At 41.9% G+C, this 18,518-nt stretch overlaps 1 protein-coding gene across 1 annotated transcript in view; it reads left to right on the top strand.

The window, feature by feature from the left end:
* The window catches only part of Pde4b (phosphodiesterase 4B), a 495,360-nt gene that overhangs the window by 143,228 nt on the left and 333,614 nt on the right, over window positions 1–18,518 (top strand). The gene's annotated exons all lie outside the window — the stretch shown is intronic.

Raw genomic sequence — 18,518 nt, forward strand, 5'->3', positions numbered from 1 at the left:
TGATGATCAAGATTTCCACGAATTCATTTCCATAAAGCAAGAATTCGTTCTCACTCACCTTTTACCCCCAGTGCTTAGGACAGGTCCGGACACACTGGAAAAGCAGATGAATGTGACAGAGCCAGAAAATGAGCTCCTCGGGAGGTGCTCACCTGTGCTACTCTTCGTGGGAAGAGGAGTAGACTGAGGCTGCTGACTCGAGTTCAGATCTCGGCTCTGCTGTTAACTCTGTGTGTGGCTTCTATTTGTGAGTCCATTTGCCCATTTGTTAAACTGATTGATCCAGGAGGAATTTCTTTCTCTCAGATCTGAGTACCCGCAATTCTAAGGGATCCCTTGGGGTGTCCCCTTCCTCTCCCTGTTTTCCAGGCTCATGTATTTATTAACGTATCCCTGATGGTATCGAATGTGCACCCTGCGCTGTGTCCTACAGATCGGGCCTGCAGAGCGCACACAGAGCCAGGCCTGGGGCTCCCTCCCTCCCTCCAGGAGGCGCCCTCTTCTGGAGCCAGTCTTTCTCTCAGTCGTCGCTCTCTCTCCTGTCTCTCTCATGCCCCTCCTCACACACGTGTGATCTCCTCAACCCTCAAGGTACGATCATACTGGAGAAGTCGTTTGTCACCACAGAGCGCTCTTTGTCGAGACAGAGGACTTCAGAAAGACTAAACTAATTCACGTTTCCTCAACGAATTGTTCCAGTGCACTAAAGTAGGACCAAGTAGAGGCTGCCTAGCTTTTTGGCGACATTGGAGGTGTACTTCCCATCACATTGTAGATATAAGGTTTAAAATGCAGTTCATAATCCTATCCTATAAACCATCACATTTTTAGTGTATGGAACAAACGGACCATTTGGAGGAATGTTTCGCTTCAACACATAGTGAGTCAGATTATCATGTAGTTACTACTCACCCTGTATTTTTCTTTTACTGTATGATTTTTCTTAATGCACAGCATCTCCAAACGTTGATACAAAGGAGATAATTACAGTAAAATATTTATAGCCATATTTTGTCACAGAATAACTATCTTTATTCCTCTGATCTAATACTATGCACAAGGGAGGATTTATTAAAATGTCTCTGCTAGTTTTCCTTGGGAAGCACCCGGCCTTCTCAGGGTGTAAATCAGGAAGCCGTTAGTTATGATGCGGGAGCGAACAACTCCTCGTCCTCACAAATGTGTAACAGTCTGGACTTTCCTCCTGCCCAGACTCGCTCACCTTGAGTGTGGATGAGCTGGGCTGATAGTAGCCACCCTAGGGCCCGAGCTAATGGCAGCCACCATTTCAGTCATCCTTCTGGTAAGGGCAGGAGGGCAGCAAATGCCCTGCGAGGTGTCCCCTGGCCGGGAACAGCTCACTGGGGTCCACTTACAAATCACTGACCAGAATGTTCACTCAGGAGGGCCGGGAAGAGCTGTCCTACCATCTGCGTGGGAGGAAGACAGCTGCAGGACTTGGTGAGTGACTCTCGTTACTTTCATGTCACTCACGTGGCCCGTGAGAACTGCTCCGAGCCATGAGCTCGCATAATTTGCTGTGGAATCAGTTAACTGTTGGTTATCCCAGCAATGCCTTTATCTGAGAAGCCATTTTCAAAATATAGAGTATGAGTTATTTTTAAAAGTTACGGGATATATTGATCGAATTCCAGAAATAGATCCAAATTTCAGATTTGTGGCAGAACTGAAGTGATGTGTATTTCTACCCTTTAGTCCATGGGTGTTGCTCACTTCATTATTGTGATTTCCCAGAGGTTCAAACAGGAGGAAGGAGAGCGGTTCGGTGACAGTGGGGCTCTGTTTCTTTCATTCTCCGATCTCCCATTGTGTTCTCCTTGGAATTTCAGTGTGATTCCTTGGCAGTGCTCTACCAGTCCTTCCTCATTTTCCATTCTAATGTCAGTTCTGAGCCTGAGCAAAGAGGGATTTCTCAGAAGATCATTTTAGGCTCTCAAGCACTTCTAGGTATCAATCTTGAAAGTCCATTTTATGCTCAACCTTTGTAGATAAAGTAGTAACAGTGTGTGAGTAGCTCTTCTTGTACTTCTTCAAGCCAAAATATTACTTTTACCCATTCATTCACTTACTCAGCACATCTTTGTTGTGCTCTTTCTATGTAGGAGGCCCTCAGATTGACTTCCTGATATGCATGTTACTAAAATCGATGTGAAGTAAAGCAATAATTCGTAAAGCGGGTTATGCTTTAAGGGTCATAAAGTTCCTAGTGTTCAATGTGAAACTGGAAACACATACCCAACGGTGGAAATTGTGTCTGGAAATACACATGTGGACTGCACGCTTTCCTGTGACTTGTGCAGGTGTTATCACTGCTGTGGATGATCTCTGACTGTGTCACTGTTAAATAATCTGGTTCCAGACTGTATTTCCTTAACCAGCCCAGGGTGAGTGATTCCACGTCTGCTGTGGGTTTACCCTGTAGCAGGAATCTAAGACATAAAGATCGCTATGGGATGCCAGATTGAATTCTCATGTCATTCACAGTCAAGTGGGGAAATACAGCTATAATGTGTCATTAACAAGTATATGATACAATAAGGTCTGTGGTGAAAGCACCTATCGAGGACAATGGAATACCAGCTTGTAGATGCTCAACTGGGAGGCACCAGAGATCTTCCAAGACTGAGTCATTCAGTGGCTTTTGAGAAGAGTTCGAGGGGAGCGCACCAGTGTAGAGAGAGAGAGAACACTGTGAGTGTAACAAGCAGTGCGCATGATCACACACACGGAAGTGTGAACATACGTGTGTATGTGGGGGTGGGGAAGGCTGCAGGAGGTGTTGCTGGAAGAAGATTCTGGGCCAAGCAGAACAGGAACTTGGATTTATCTCAGAAGAGTATCCATTCCAGATGGGAAAGGAGAGGCCCATGAGCTTCCAGACAGACATGAGCTGAAGGGACTGGAATCTATCCTGCAGATCCCTAAGATCAGTGAATCTTATAAAGCAAAAGACTGACTTGTTCAGGCTGAGAAGTTCCAGAAGAGAGGAAAGGAGAAACCAGGAACAGACTGACCTGAAGATACACAGAATTTAAGTTGTGACATTCTCAGTTTAATTGTCTCATGACCAGGTTGTAGACAATTGGGATAGGTGACTAATTCTTGAACTTTAATTTACAATATGATGACTATATGCTTCGAAAATGGCAGCTGGTCCTTTAATAGCCTAATTACTTTTTCTACACCGAGCAACTCCATTAAATTTTCTTTGAAGGCATTTGATAGAAAGCACATGTTAATGGCAGTCATTACCTCTCCCAGCTATGGAAAAATCTTTGCAGTAAGAAGTATCTATTTGGGTTCTTTATTAGTAGATAGTCATGGGGAGTAACTGGGGAGGTTTTTAGGGGAACTGTTTCATGACCAGCCTTATGGGACTTAAATGCAAGAACCCATGAGTGAGTGAAGACGTGTCATATGTGTCTGCAGGGTGATATGTCACTGATGTGAGAAGAACGTGCTGAGATATTTATTCCAGCTGTTTCAGGTCTAGAATGACAGTCCTGGCAATGCTCACAAACGATGCTGTCATCAGCAAGATCAGCTGCTTATGAATGCTCAAGAATGAAAAAGAGCAATTAGCATCAAAACTGGGAACAGTACGTCTAGAGTACCTGTGCAGGTGTTTTGCTATATTCCCAGCTCTGTAACGGTATGTAATTTGCGAGACTTCAGAAACAAGCACCAATGGCGAAACAAAGTAGGTCATGCTCTCCTCTTCGTTTGGTCTTTAAAATGCCATGCAATAGAAAACCACCTTCTGTGCTACCAAGAAGTGCCCGTCACTGTTACTGCTCTGATAGGAAATCACACTGCTTTGGCCAGTTAGACTAGGTGGAGACTGGTATGGAAAGTCTTTGCTAACGCATCACAATGTGCATTGGCTGAGTTTTCTGTTTCCTTTCAGCAGAGTTGAGTTTTCAACTCCTGAGCATGAGGTTCCTTGCCCTTTGACTCCAGGTGGGGTTGAGGCAGACGACGTTTGTTTGCGGATCTAGTTTGCCATTTCGAGGACTAGTTTCCCAGTGGCCAGAGATTCTTCCTGCAAGGGGCCTCTGAGGATGTTTGTACAGCTCTCTTACTTGTCCTGGTCCTGAAGATGACCGGCCATTTGTTTTATGCATCTGTTACAGTGTTGAGTTCTTCAGAAGCCTGTGTATCGTAGCCTTTTGATTCTTCTGGTTACTTTTTTCATATAATTTATATAGGTCTTGATTGCTTGAGAAGATGTTGTAAAGCTGATTATTTCTCTGAGGAGGGGACAATTTGTCGTCGTCAGTGTCAGCCTCTTGGCACGGAAAGTACCTTTGGCAAAAGAGTAATTCTTCAATTTCTGAAAGTGGAATTAGAAGAGAGACAGAATAAACCTGAAGTGGTATGATACTTACTGAAAAGTAGGTGAGGAGTGGAAGAAAACTCACCAGGGCTAGCACCCTGTCTCATGCAGCCCGACTCACTTGGTGTTTCTGTGTTGCTGTTTTGGAAGGCATTTTCAGTTACCCCCCTGACTTAGACGCAGCTAGTCTTACACACAGTCCATTTCAGCTATCATTCAGAAACACTTTTTGAGACATATATCTTTAAGTAAAGACAGGAGAGACTAACATACACTGTGGTTTTTAACTTGTCTACGACCAGACATGTACTGAGCGATCCCATTTGTGTCCTGCATAAAGTTCAGTGTGACATATTGCCATCTTGCAAAAGCTTGGGATGAATGACTATTTTGTCTTGAAGATTCTTCTAATTGCATTTAGGTAAAGTTCTAAGAAGAAAGTGTTCTGTTGGCTGAAGAATCTGTTCCGGCTGTTTTTATCAGGAAAACCGAAGGCTAGCCAGCTATGATGAACATTAGCTAATTGGCAATTTTGGAAAAAAAATCAGCTCCAGAACCAAGACCTTTTCCCCACTAATTGGAATACCACAAAATAATGTTCTTTAAATAGTTCCATTTCCACAGAAGTAAACTGAGGGTGGCAGAGAAATGCTTCAGTTCATGGGTCATTATGAGTGGATGGAGGTTGACTAGGCATTCAAACTCATTGACTTTTTTTTTTCCTTTTTTTTTTTTTTTTGGTACCGGGGATCAAACTCGGGTCCTTGCGCTTGCGAGGCAGGCCACCGAACCGCTGAGCTAAATCCCTGGCATCATTGACTTTTTATACTCTATTTTGTGAAGCAATTGATTTTTCTTTAGAGAAAATAGAGAAATCACTTTGGAGTGAGATGGGACTGGTTTTGAATAAAGACTTGTTCAGCTCTGAATCTCTGAACTCTAAGTGCACAAATGGAGTTGGAAATGCATATTGTGCATAGTTATTTTATTTGCAGAGCCATAGAACACAGTAGACAGCCAGGAGTTGGTAGCTATTTTCTTTTTGTTGTTAATTTGTTTTTAATGAATACTCAAGAGCTTCTATGAGGAAAAGATTTCAGGAAGTTATTGTGGGAAAGCACTGAGAGGAAAAGAATATAAGACTTCTGTCTCTTAAAGAAATTGCCAGTTTGGTTGGGGAGATGGACAGATTCACACATCAAACAAATCCTGAAATGATTCTAGTGTAAAACATGCAAAACAAGGCGCCGATTCTGGAAGGCAGAAATGTAGGATGGAGATAATGTTTATGTCATCAAGCTGGAAATTCTATTCATGACTGGCCTCTTTTCTAGTTTCTGCGTAGAGGTCTTCTCCCCAGATGTGTAAGCAATGTGATGCTTTTACTAAACTCAAAGCTGTTCTTCAGAACTATTCCCAGTCATGGTGATGCATCTACCCACGATAAAAGGAGCTGTGCTTGGGATGATCTTGCATGGCTTTGGTCCAATTCCGTATTCAGACCCCACTGTTATTTGCAATAAGCCACCTGCTGGGAAAAGTGCATCTTGAAGTTGGCTCCTTGCACGGGAAGTGATTCAGGTGTTAATAGAATCGCAGGTGCTCTTGGGAGATCAGTTGTATTGTGTGGATGCTACTCACTTGCTCCTCCCTTGTCCACAGGAACGTTCATCCTGGGTGTTTTGCCCCACGGATAGCAACCTCACAAACCTTTTTTTTTTTTTGGACTGGAGACTGAACTCAGGAACGTATGCTTGCGAAGCAGGCAGCGGAACCACTGAGCTAAATCCCTGGCCCTCACAAACCTTTTATGTCAGTGACTCAGGCAGTCACAATTATTTGACTTAACTCACAAGGCGGAACCTGTTTTTCATTTTCACTTAAACATTTCTAAGTTTTGGAAAGCCCACGCTCTGTATTTTAGCTGAAGCTACCTTCTAGCTTGGCAAGTGTACATTTAGGAAACTTGACCACGTAGATATACTTCTGCCTTTTTTCTTCTGGTCTCAATATGTGCTGGAATTCTGTGATAGCAGCTTTGAAAGCATGGCAGAATGCCGTGGTTCCATACTATTGGCACGCGTCACAATCCCTGAACACTTCTCAGAGCGCAGCTTCTGGGTTGAATCCCAGAGTGTCTGTTTCTGAAGACAGCAATCTTTAAGACCGGGTAAAAACTACCTTTAGCAAATATTACCCCAAGTGGCACTGGTCGTGAAGCTACACCTGGCACACCGCCGGTGAAATAGAAGGCACGTGGGGTCACAGACAGACAAGCTTTCAGAGCACTGTTAGTAGTGCATTAACCATGAATGTTGTGAGCTTCAAGTTTTCTCTATGAAGTCCTCTGTAAAATAAAGCTTGTATAGTGAAATCATGTTAAACATAACCTCAGATGCTGCCTGTCTTGCAGGTACAAGGTCCTGAGTTCCATCTCTGGTACCCACCCCCTCACCCCCTAAAGAAAGAAAAGAGAAGTGTAACCTGAGAAATATTTCAAATATTTAGTAAAAATAACCCAATAATTCCTCAGAAACCATTGGTCCCATTTGTAGACTTTTTTGCACTTTGTAATAAACATACAGATCTGACGCTGTCCTCAATGCAGCAGGTGAATTGGGACAGTGAGGTGTGCTGTTCATTTTGTGCCTTCTACGCGATTTTATGTGTGCTAATCTCTAGCATACATGCATGTGTGTTATTCTAAAGGCCTGACTCTGTTTGCTCCCTGCTCTGAAAGACTTGCTTTTGTCCCTGAGGAGCAAATTTTATTTTTATTTAAGTCATGCTGGTGAACAAACAGTAATCTTTGAGCAACTGTGTGTAAACTAGGAACCCTACTGAAACTGGAATCTCCTCCTTTACAGAGAATACTTAGAAATGAGTGTGACTGCATTTATTACACTGTTACCTCTTGTAAGGAGTACACTATCCGAATATATGTGCCAGATTGCACGGCAAATGCACTGCCATTTAAATTTGAAATTGTAATTTGTTCATTTCCATGAATTACCCTGCATAACACTTGGTATGAACATTTCTGTCTGTGGCTGACAAATTGAGAAGCCGAAATTAAAGGACTTGCTCGAGGGTGATGAAGAACCTGGCTTAGGGTTGGTTTCAAAGTACAGACTCTTGATAAATAATTCGTTCACTTAGGCTATTCTCTGCTTGATCACTCTTCAATTTTCTGGGCTTTAATTTGTTTCCACGGAAGCATTTTCACATGCAGATTCTCTAAAGATTGCTACATTATTAAAAATATCAAGAGTACTGCTTAGGAAATACAGTGTTATCTATGGCAAGATAATTCTTAATTTTGATGCCACATTTTGGGGCAGTGTAAGCGACAGCTCAGAACCGAGAAGGGAATTACTACACCTCCTATGAATCTCCCTGACAACCAGCTTAGTGTTTTGAACACTGAATCACTTAGAATTTTATACAGATGTATATGTCTCTCACCTTGGAATCTTATATCTTCATTATCCATCTGGAATTTTAATAGGTATTTTTAAAAATTCCACAAAACATTATTGGTTACTACATATTTTTGGTGATCTACCTTGATCTATTTCCCTAATTTTCATTGTCCTCTTCCTCCTGTTTTTTCTCCAATATTTACGGAGCTGTGAAAATTAAATTCAAACAGCATCCCAGTTCCTTTACTAAAGTGAGGCCCCCTTTTGGAAGTCCACATGAGGAAGAAAGGAATGAGCCTCTAACTGTGGTCTTCTACCTAAGGGACATGTGATGGCTGCTGGCCTGCTGCTGGCCTTGAGTTTTGACATCAAAGTGAGCTGTCTGTGCAGATAGCATTCGGTACAGATCATCTTCCTGCCCTTGGCAGGGCTCCTTCTCCTCCTGTGAATCCTATTCCTCGGCACACGGTGTCACCACTGTGTGATGTGAAGGCGGAAATCCTGCTGCCGGTGGAGCAGCTACTGCATTGAGAAGGTCACGGCTCCACGTTCGCCTTGCCTTCCATCTAGCAAGGAGCGTTCCCTCAAAGGGCAGAACTGCACCGCGTCTCCCCTGAGGAAGGTTAAGCTCTCAGTGGAGCCCCAGCAGTGATGGCAAAATGGCCATTTAGGATCAGCAAATTTAAAACGAAGCTTCTCCTTGCTCGTGGCCTGCCACTTGGAGTGAGTCTCTCAGCATCTCTTCTCGGTGGCTATAAAAATGAAATTGCCTGTGAATTTGGTAGAAATGACCAAGGATGAAGCACATGGTGCTCAGTGGGAGCCCAGAGTAGGTACATTTGCAGTTTAACTACTTGAGTTTCTTCTGAGGCAGACGTGTGGGATACCTGCTGAATGCCAGGCACATGCAGGTACTGGGCTTAGGGCATAAGTCAAACTTTAAATGTCCTTTTCTTCCTGGGACTTTTATTCTGCCACAGTGAGGGTGTCAGACAGTAGCAATCCCAGGAGTAATGGAAGAGACTGGAAGAACAAAGTTGAGTAAACTAACTGCACAGGAGGGTGGAGATGCCGTTTCCTGGGGGTCATTAGGTGCAGCTTCTCTGAGAAGACACGGAGCGAAGCGAGGGCAGGACCGCTGCAAGATCTAGAGAAGGCAGACAGCCCGAGGAGAGAGTGGCTTGGCCGTGTGAGAGGGGCACATGTAAGTTCACTATTTATTACAGTGAGGCTATTCCGTTGATGACCACTCTCCACATTTATATAGGGTACAGTTGAAAGGACCACACTGGGAAGGAGCTGAGACCACTTTGACAGCCGTGTGCATAGAGGAAGGCAATACAGTCGTATTTCCTGTCTTGGGTCTTTCTCCCGGTAGAGCCATTGCAGGGTTAAAACAGTAAACATCCTACATGATGTACTGTAACTGCTTTTTTAACAACTGAAAATGTACAGAAAATGGTGTTTTGACTGTCTGTCTTTAGTCTTCAGCTGTTGCTGTCACGATTCAGAAATTTGTATCTCTGCCTTGGGAGGCACAATTCCTTTGCTGTGGAATCTCCGCTGGAGTCTACAACTGTGATCGTAGGCTGTGATGTTAGAATAGAAACCACTTTTCTAAAGGGGGAGGGTACTGGTGTTCCTTTTTTTCCTTTATTTGGTTCTCCTTTGTGCTCACATTTCGGGGAGGATGAAATTGTCTTTGGCTGCAGTGTATGTAAGCAGGTCTGTTCTATTTTATTTTAGCAGTAGCAAAGTTTATTTGAAAAATGAAAGTGAGTGAGGGAGAAACTGGCTCTGCAGAGCGAGCTTGGGCAAAGCGAGTAAAAGGAAAACTCAAGATAAAAGAAAACCCTGGAGGACACAGGGCTGGCTATCATGAGGAAAAGCGAGACAGCAAGCTCTTCTTGGCCCTGTGTCCTTTTATGCCGCCCAAATCTCGAGGAAACCTGCGAGAACTTGTACATCCGGGTGCTGACAGGCGGTGCTAGGATCCCACGTCTCAAGCTGATGCCAGGTCTGGGTCATCCTACTGAAAACCTGCTACAGTTTTCTACGCTCACATGCAGGGCTTTGGGAACCTTCCAAGAAACCCCAGGATGTATCAGGAAATCCTGGAAGTGAAACCAGAAATGGTGACAGGTAGACTGGAAGAAGGAACTAGACGTCCCTGAGGGCACTGTTCCAGCTGATGGGAAGTGGGAAGTTTGGGTATCTTCTAACATTTTATATACACCCCAAAATAAAGAAAAAAAATTTGAAAGATTAAGGAAGAATAGAATCATTAATTTAGGCTTTTCTCTAAAATTTCTAAATAAGCAAAAATAAAATGAAAACATTGGTTCTAGTTAATGGAACACAAATTAAACTATAAAATTTCAGCCTAGTGCTTGCAAAATCAGAGTCGATTTCATACCAAAATACTATTCAAAGAAATGATAGTTAACGGAATTAAGTATTTAACCTAAGAGTCCCTAAACATCCATCTGAGGAGTGTCTATAAGAAGGTACAACAGGATGGAAATAAAATTATGGGACAGTATTTCCATCTCTAAGATTGGAAAGAAACTGACACATTAAATTTCTAGGTTTTAGCAACACATGAAGGTCAAATAAATTTTAATGTTGAACTGCGAATGAACAGACATGTTAAAACACATTAAGCCAATAATTCTCTTCAAAAATTAGCTTACAGTTGACAAGTGTGCATTCAGACAAAATTATTTTTTAAAATAACTCATTTATAAAATTAGTTTACTGCTGGGGTGAAACTAATTTTTATCACATACTCAAATTACTTTGTTGCCCCTGAACTATGACATCTAGGCAGATGTGGGCAAGATTCTAATTTCAAATATAAGGTAACTAGAATTAGCAGGTTTTCCTACAGTGGGTTTTATTTATCCATGTTTCTTTTTCATTTTTCTTTTTTGCAAGGAAGTGGAGTGGATTAAAGTGTAAATTTTGAAGTTTGATGGCTTTGGGTTTTAACACTACCTGGTTGACGTTGGGTAATTCACTCAGTCTGTAATTCAGGTTCTTCATCTATAAAGTGTAGATCATATGCATTAAAGGGACATTATAGTGATGTGGACAAGAGTGCTTAGTGTATAGCAACCGATCATTCAGTGCCACATGTTAGATCTCATTGCTCAACTGACTCTCTTTGTCCTTCTCGTTCTTCCTTCCCTATCTCTCATTCTGAGAGAAGCCGGTTTTGGATCCTGTCCCTGTGGTCCTCAGAAAGAACCAACCCTGCCAATCCCCAATGGCTAGACTTCTAGACTCATAACTGTGAGGCAATGTGTTTCTGTCCTTTATGACACTCAGTGTAAGTAGTAGGGTTGCACTGTAACAAATACTTTAAACTGGAATTTGATCATGGAAAGTGACTAGAAGAGATTTGAGGTTCCTTGAAGACCCTGTTGGGTAGAAAAATGAATGTCAGAGGTGCTAGGGACTGGGTCTTCTGTGGAAATGACAGCATGCTATTGCCAGCTGGAGAAAAGGTGAGTCTTGGTACAAAGTGCTAAATTACTTGACCTCATCGTGTTTTAGTTTTGTTTTGTGAAAATTGGAATTTGTAAATGATGAACTTATTTGGCTGAGATTTCCAAGCACAGTGTTGCAGGCACATCCTGGCCTCCATCAAAGAAGGAGTTCTTAAGCCATATTAAGCAAAGCTTGAAGGTTTCTGAAATTCTCAAAAATCCCAAGGAAGCTTACTGTGGAGCAAACATCCAAGGTATGATGGGCAGCTACTTCCTAAAAGGGCAAGGGAACTGTGGATCCAATCAGCAGTCTCAAGAAAAGCCAGGAATTGAGATGCAGTTACACAGGAAAGATCTGTGTAGGGCCCTCTTGTCTGGTGGCTTTGACCCCTGTGAATTCTACTGGAATCCAATGCGATTTCTGAGAGTTTCGTATCAGTGGAAATCCTGTTAGCTTAGGCAGAAGGGGAAAGGAGTGGGGTGAAATGAAGGAAGACGTAAACTTCTGGGATTCTACAGGCAGGATGGGATTGTCACAGCTACTGGGGGCAGATAGGCTTTATGAGAAAAGGGCAGGAGGCCAGAAGGTGATTCAGTAGCCAGTGATGCTGCCATCGACACCACAGGCCCAGAAGGCATAGGGCCTGGCAGGAAGGGCGACCTTGTGTTCAGTTCCAGAAGTGGGGCTGACTCCGTGATGTTAAAGAGTAGTGCTAATGCCGTCAGGGTGGTAGACCTTGAGGTCAGTAAATTGAGCCAAGAGTGTTTATTCTCAAGCCTTAAAACTGCATGGAATTTTCCTTGCTAGTTTTTTTTTTAAACTTTGTTTTTTAACCTTGTTGTTACCTTTTTCTTTCTTCCATGTTTCCCCTTTTGGAGTAGGAATGTCTATCCCAGGACTGTCTGACCAGTATTTTTTGAAAACAGATGATTTACCTGGTTTTCTAAGTTTGCGGATAGAGAGGAACTTTGTTGCAATTCTACTCCAGGTCGCACTCGTCACTGATTTGGATGGTTTCATTGAGATTAGGGACTTGGGTTGATTAAAACTTTCGGGGATGTTGGGATGGAGTGAATGGACATAAATTTTTGGGGTCAGAGGGCAGACTGTTATAGGTTGAATTGTGTACCCTAAAATGTATATACTGTAGTCTGCTATGAGTCAGATCTGAGGTGTCCCACGAAAGTCCATGCATGGTGCTGGTGCAAGGTGGTGGAACCCTTGCGTTGCGGAGCCGGGAGAGGCCTTTAAGCCCTGTGGGCACAGCTTCATAGGAGGCTGTGGGACCCCATGTCCATCTTTCCACGTTTTCTGGGTTTTCACTTTCTGACCATGAGGTGAATCGTTTTTGCTTCACTAGTTGCCCCACCATAACATGCTCCAAAACATTAGAGCCAACTAATCATGACTCCAAAACTGTGAGACAAAATTTGTGGGTTAATTATGTTGTGTATTTGTTATAGTAATGGAAAACTGCTTAATGTAAAGTCCTGGGTCTGACCTAATTTGGAGAGATAATGTGACTATCAAATTAAAAGCAAGTCATTAAAGTTGGTATTATTCCAACGTAACTGACATTTCTTATAAAAAGGGGCAGCTTGGATACCAATACGAGGAAGACAGGAAGAGATGAGTGGAGAAAGCAGCCATCTATAAATCAGGAAGAGAGGCCTGCACCAGATCATTCCCTCAGGCCCACAGAGGGAGCCCATCCTGCCAACACCTTGGACTTCCTGCCTCCAAAACTGTGAGACAGAAATAAGTTTCTGTTGCCCAAGCCACCCAGTGTTCGGGCTTTGTCATGGTGGCCCTAGCAAACTACCCTCCGCCATTTCCATCGTACATGCCAGAGGTTTAGTCCAGGAGGCATACACGTGATCTTCTCTCTGTGTAGAAGGACTGGTGGAAGCGCTGTAGTTAAACAGGTCAGAAGAGGAACAGCATTAGCCCTTGTTGAAGGTTGTGAGTGACTTATTCACTTGTAATTCATTTGTAATTCCAGTAGAACCAACAGAGGCTGCACTATTGTGAGCCAGGCTTTGGTTTAATATAAATTAAAAAATCTACTTGTTGTTTGCAGTTGAAATTGGATAGAGCTTTCCTAGTGTTCTAGTCAGGATTCAAGGAAAGGTAAAGTACGAGGATTTTTTAAGTTGTGTCTTTGAGTTTGTTGATGTGTGTTACTGTGTGGGCATCTTCATGTCTTTAATATTTTAGAAAATCTATAGGCTGAGTCATGAGTAAGGGACAGAGACCAACAGCATGGAATAGAGGCAAAGTCAAAACACATCTCCAGTACTTGATCGTACAGGACAGCCAGTATGAGGATAAACGTTCTGATGTACATGAAAGAGCGTCTGATTTTATCTCCTTCCCAAGGAGCATAGGTGAACAACAAGGCCGGTGGGTTTATAACTGTGATTAGAGTCTGACTGGATTAGTCCTGTATCAGACGGCAAGAATCATGATGGCAGACACAGCTTAGCTCTTCATTGCAGTATTTCTAACTAGCACAGTGCCTCATTTGTAGATGACATTTAGCTAATATCAGTCGAATAAATGAGTAGCTAATGCTATTCATATTCTTGAGCTTTAGCCATTAATTTCTCATGTAAGAAGCATGTGCAATGTGTGTGAAATAGTTTCAGATAAAGAATTAATGCAGAGAGAATAAATCGTGCTCCTTATTTGCTAAGGACGTAGAGCTTTTTTGGTGAGCCCTGTGCATACAGGAAGCATTATGTTCTTGGCTACTATGCTATTATATCATTTAAGATTTATTATGTATGTATAGAATAACAGTTCACAAAATGTTAAATAAAAAGCGAATTGATATTATATAGAAAAGCCAATCAAGTCACAGTTATAATGAAATTTTCGTGACACTTTAAACATTTTTGATTTTACGGTTAGTAAAGGTATGCAAACTTCAACCAATAATTCAGGCTTACTGAAGAAAATAAAAATCGTGCCCTTGCCCCATACCTACTCAGTAAGTCTGTGATTGAAGGCTGTCTGAATTGGTAGGAATATAGACATAAGGAGGATGAGGAAACAGATCATGTTCCCTCTAGACCTCTATGTTTTGAGGGATTGGTGACCCCAGACCAGCAATGGACAAGGGGGATTGTTGCTGGGGAAAGTGGTCCAGACAAAACACAGATTAGGTGTCAACTGGGGTCCACTTGTTGAAGCTTTTTCTCTAAATTACTGTGAAAGATGCCAAGCCTTCTGCTGTTCCTTGGTGACTGCTTCTCCCAGTAGCATTAGGAACGAACTACAGTAGCAAAAGTTACTCTTAGGAAATGACTGTGCACAGTGCAAGATGCAAGATCTTGGCTCTGGTTTTGAGAGTTTAGCCCGTGGTTGGTTGGCTCCAAGGCAGAAATGGCATGGTGGGAGGTACCGTAAAAGAAAGCTGCTCACCTCAAGGCAGAGAGGAACAAGGGTGGGGCAGAGGAAGGTAGGGTGGCAGGGAAAGTGGGGGGGCAGAGACAGATGGAGATGGACAGGGAGGAGAGAAGAAGAGGAGGAGAGGGAGAGGAAGGGGCCGGGCGGCAAGGGGGAGAGGAGGAGGAGGACAGAAAAAAGAGAGAAGCGGTGACAACAGTGCCTGCTCCCAGGTCATGCTGCCAGCGACCCATCCCAGCCCAGATACATTTCAGTATGTGAGCAAATAAACAAATCTTTGCATGATGGAACACCACTTGACAATAAAAACAAATGAACTATTAATAAATCTGGGCTAAACTTCACAGACCTTGTGCTGAGGAAATAAGTTGGCCTGAAAATCTTTTTTTTTCTTTTTATTGAGTTTATTAGTACATTTTAGGGTATACAGTACAGTTACATTCATTACTGGGATCTTGTACCTTTACATGACAGGTCTTGGTTCTCATTTTTTTCCCCTTGTCCCTGCCCCCCCATTTACAAACACTTTATTTCCATTTCTTCATTTTCTCATATTTTTTTCTTTTCCCTTATTCCCTTTCCCCTGCCCTTCCCACATTACCTACACCTTTAGCCCTTTTCTTCCTATTTCACATTGTTAATTATCTCATTAGGATCTTGAGTACTATTATAGTTTTTCACACCAGAGAAACTATTTGGTATTTACACATGTGTGACTTATGTATCTCACTTAGGAGTATATCCTCAAAATGTATCCATTTTCCTATGAATGAATCTAATTTCTCATTCTTTATGGCTGAGTAGTATTCCATTTTATAGAAAAACCACATCTTCTCTATCCAGTTTCCAACTGATAATACCCAACAGGGATGGCTGGGTCAAATGGAACTTCTAGTCCCAGCTCTTTGAGGTATCTCCATATTGATTTCCATAGTGGTTGCACCAGTCTGCACTCCCACCAACGCTGGAGAGGGTTCCTTTCTCCCCGCAACCCCACCAGCATTTGTTATTGTGTGATTTCTTGATAGCAGCCATTCTTTGTGGGGTGAGGTGGAATCTCAGTGTTGTTTTCATCTGCATCTCTTAAATGACCAGTGATGTGGAACATTTTTTCATATATTTACTTGCTGCTTTTACTTGTTTGTCTGAGAAATGTCTATTCATTTCAGAATCCCATTTTTGAATTGGGTCTTTATATTTGGGGGGACTGATTGTTTTGAGTTCTTTATATATTCTAGATAATCATCCTTTGTCTGAGGAACAGCTGTTAAAAATTTTTTCCCACTTTGTAGATTGTCTTAGTTCTGTTGATGGTTTCTTTTGCAGTGCAGAAGCTTTTTAATAAGATGAGATCCCGGTTGTTGATTCTTTCTGCTAGTTCCTGTGCTACTGAGGATTTGTTCATAAAGTCTTTTCCTATGCCAATGTTTTCAAGAGTTCTGCCTAACTTATCTTCAGCAAGTTTAGTGTTTCTGTTTTAATATTAAGATCTTTAATCCACTTGGATTTTAATTTAGTGCATGGTGAAAGATAAGGGTCTAGTTTTAATCTTTGGCAGGTTGAGATCCAGTTTTTCCAACACCATTTATTAAAGAGGCTATCTTTCCTCCAGTGGGGATGGTCAGCTCCTTTTTCAAAGATGAGGTAGCTGAGTACATCTGGAGTTGTTTTTGTGTCTTCCAGTCTGTTCCACTGAGCCTCAGGTCTGTTTCTTTGCCAGTACCATGCTGTTTTTATCACAGTGGCTTTGTAGTATAGTTTTAAATTGGGACTTATTATACCCACTGCCATGTGTCTGTCTTAAATATTGTATGATTCGCTTTTTTTTTTTTGTACTGGGAATCAAACTCAGGTCCTTGTACTTGCAAAGAAGGCGGCGGAACCACTGAGCTAAATCCCTGGCTGATTTGCTTTAAAAGATACACCTGAAAATACAAATACATTTTATTTATTTGTTTGTTTGTTTATTGATTTTAATTCTAGGATTGAACTCGGGTCCTTGTACTTGCGAGGCGGCAGAACCACTGAGCCAAATCCCCGGCCCTGAAAACACAGATTGACAGTGATGGAGAACAGATGAGGGTTGTGGGAGATCAGGAGAATGTTAGTATAAGGCTGTGACATGCGAGAGCTTTTGCTGGGGACTGGGGAGGTGATAGAACCATTCTGTGTTCCAACTGCAGTGGTGATGACATGAAGCTTTGTGTGTATTAAACATCATCATGGAGAGCCTGATTTCAGTCTGATTGAGTGGTAAATTGAAAAATGAGAAGACAAAAATGTAACATCAAAAACTTTCTAAAAGTATAGATTCTCTTTGAAAGTCCTTTCTGTAAAGCTCAGGATGCTTCTGTATAAAATGTCTTAGGCCTCCGATTTTCCCTGTGCTTAATATTGCACTGTTTTGATCATATGAAATTAAGTTTGAGTTACTTAACTCTAAAATTTCATAACTAGGCTTGGTTGACAGTGTTCTCTTTTCTTCATTAAAAATCAGGAACTCATCCTCATTAATGTTACAGAATTTGAAAAGATCTCCAATATGAACAGATTTCAAGTTAATGGTCTACGTAGAGAATAAACAAATCTTGAAATTAAGTTAGGCAGCTTTGCTTCAACTCATGCTATTTGAAGCATTTTTTTCATATTCATATGTATTCTGTACACTTTCAAAACTCATTGAAATATTAATTTCAGATAATGCAGTTTCTGGGAAATAGCGCACAGGGCAACCATAAACATGGACTGGATCCCTGAAGATCGACATATGGGGGTGGGGGTTTGCTTTCATTCTGCTGTGTGTGCTCTGTCCTCTGTGATCTCTGCTCTGTCATGGTTAATCAGACTTCCATTGATAAGCATTTGCATTGAAAGTTCCTAACTGTAGATTAATGCTGCGTCGCTCTTACCTATTTCATGGACAACGGCTGACAAGATATAAAATAATTTTAAAATGCTCATTTTTAGTGTAAGAAGCCTTTCCAATCATGCCTTTGTTTCTAACATTTTCTGCCTTCATCTTGAAGATTTTGTTCATCTGAAGTCACGCACACAGACAATTCTCTGGCAGGGTAGGTATTATCTTTGGGAACTTTAATACCCTCTTTTGGCGTGGTTTTTGAGAAAACCTACCATGGGAACAGTTTCTCTTTTTGCCTTAAAGCATCTGACTCATGGTGTCTAATATACCTGGATGCTCACAATGACATAGAAAACAAAGGGGAACTTTGTGAGCATTTTTTATTCTGTGTTATCTTCCTTCTCAGACTGTGCCCTGTGAAAGAAGTACCTAATTACTCTGCCGACAAGGGGAAGCTCTGAGGGGAGAGAGTTTGGCAAGGCTCCCGTACCAGTGTACTGTACCTTGTGAACGAAGATCACAATGCACTGGGGTCCTGCTTTTACACTGCCTTGAGGATAGAAATCATATTTTTAAAAACAAAAGTAGTACTTAAAATGGTGAAGATTACCTCTTAGCCCAATCTGGGGAAGATAGTTTATTCTGTTTTTGTTTGATGTGTCCTTCCCCATTTTATTCTGCACCTAGAAGACTGGTCATGTGTCCATGCAACTAACATTTATTGAAATATTTGCCATTTGGCAGACACTGTCCTACAGTTGGGATGAGAAGGGTGAACAAAGTGAAATTATTTTCTCTTGTAAAACTTGAATTCTAGGGATGCTAAACTCATAGTAAATAGGTAGCTAATACCTATAACAAGCTGACAAATACATAATAGTTTTCTAAAGGCCGTGATGGAAAATTCCACCCGGAGAGTGCTACTGGACAAACATTGGAAGCAGAAGAGAAAACAAATGATGCAGGTACCCCGGGG

Source organism: Fukomys damarensis, unplaced genomic scaffold (genome assembly GCF_012274545.1).
Source record: "Fukomys damarensis isolate Sample0158 unplaced genomic scaffold, DMR_v1.0_HiC HiC_scaffold_33, whole genome shotgun sequence".
Lineage (NCBI taxonomy): Eukaryota > Metazoa > Chordata > Mammalia > Rodentia > Bathyergidae > Fukomys > Fukomys damarensis.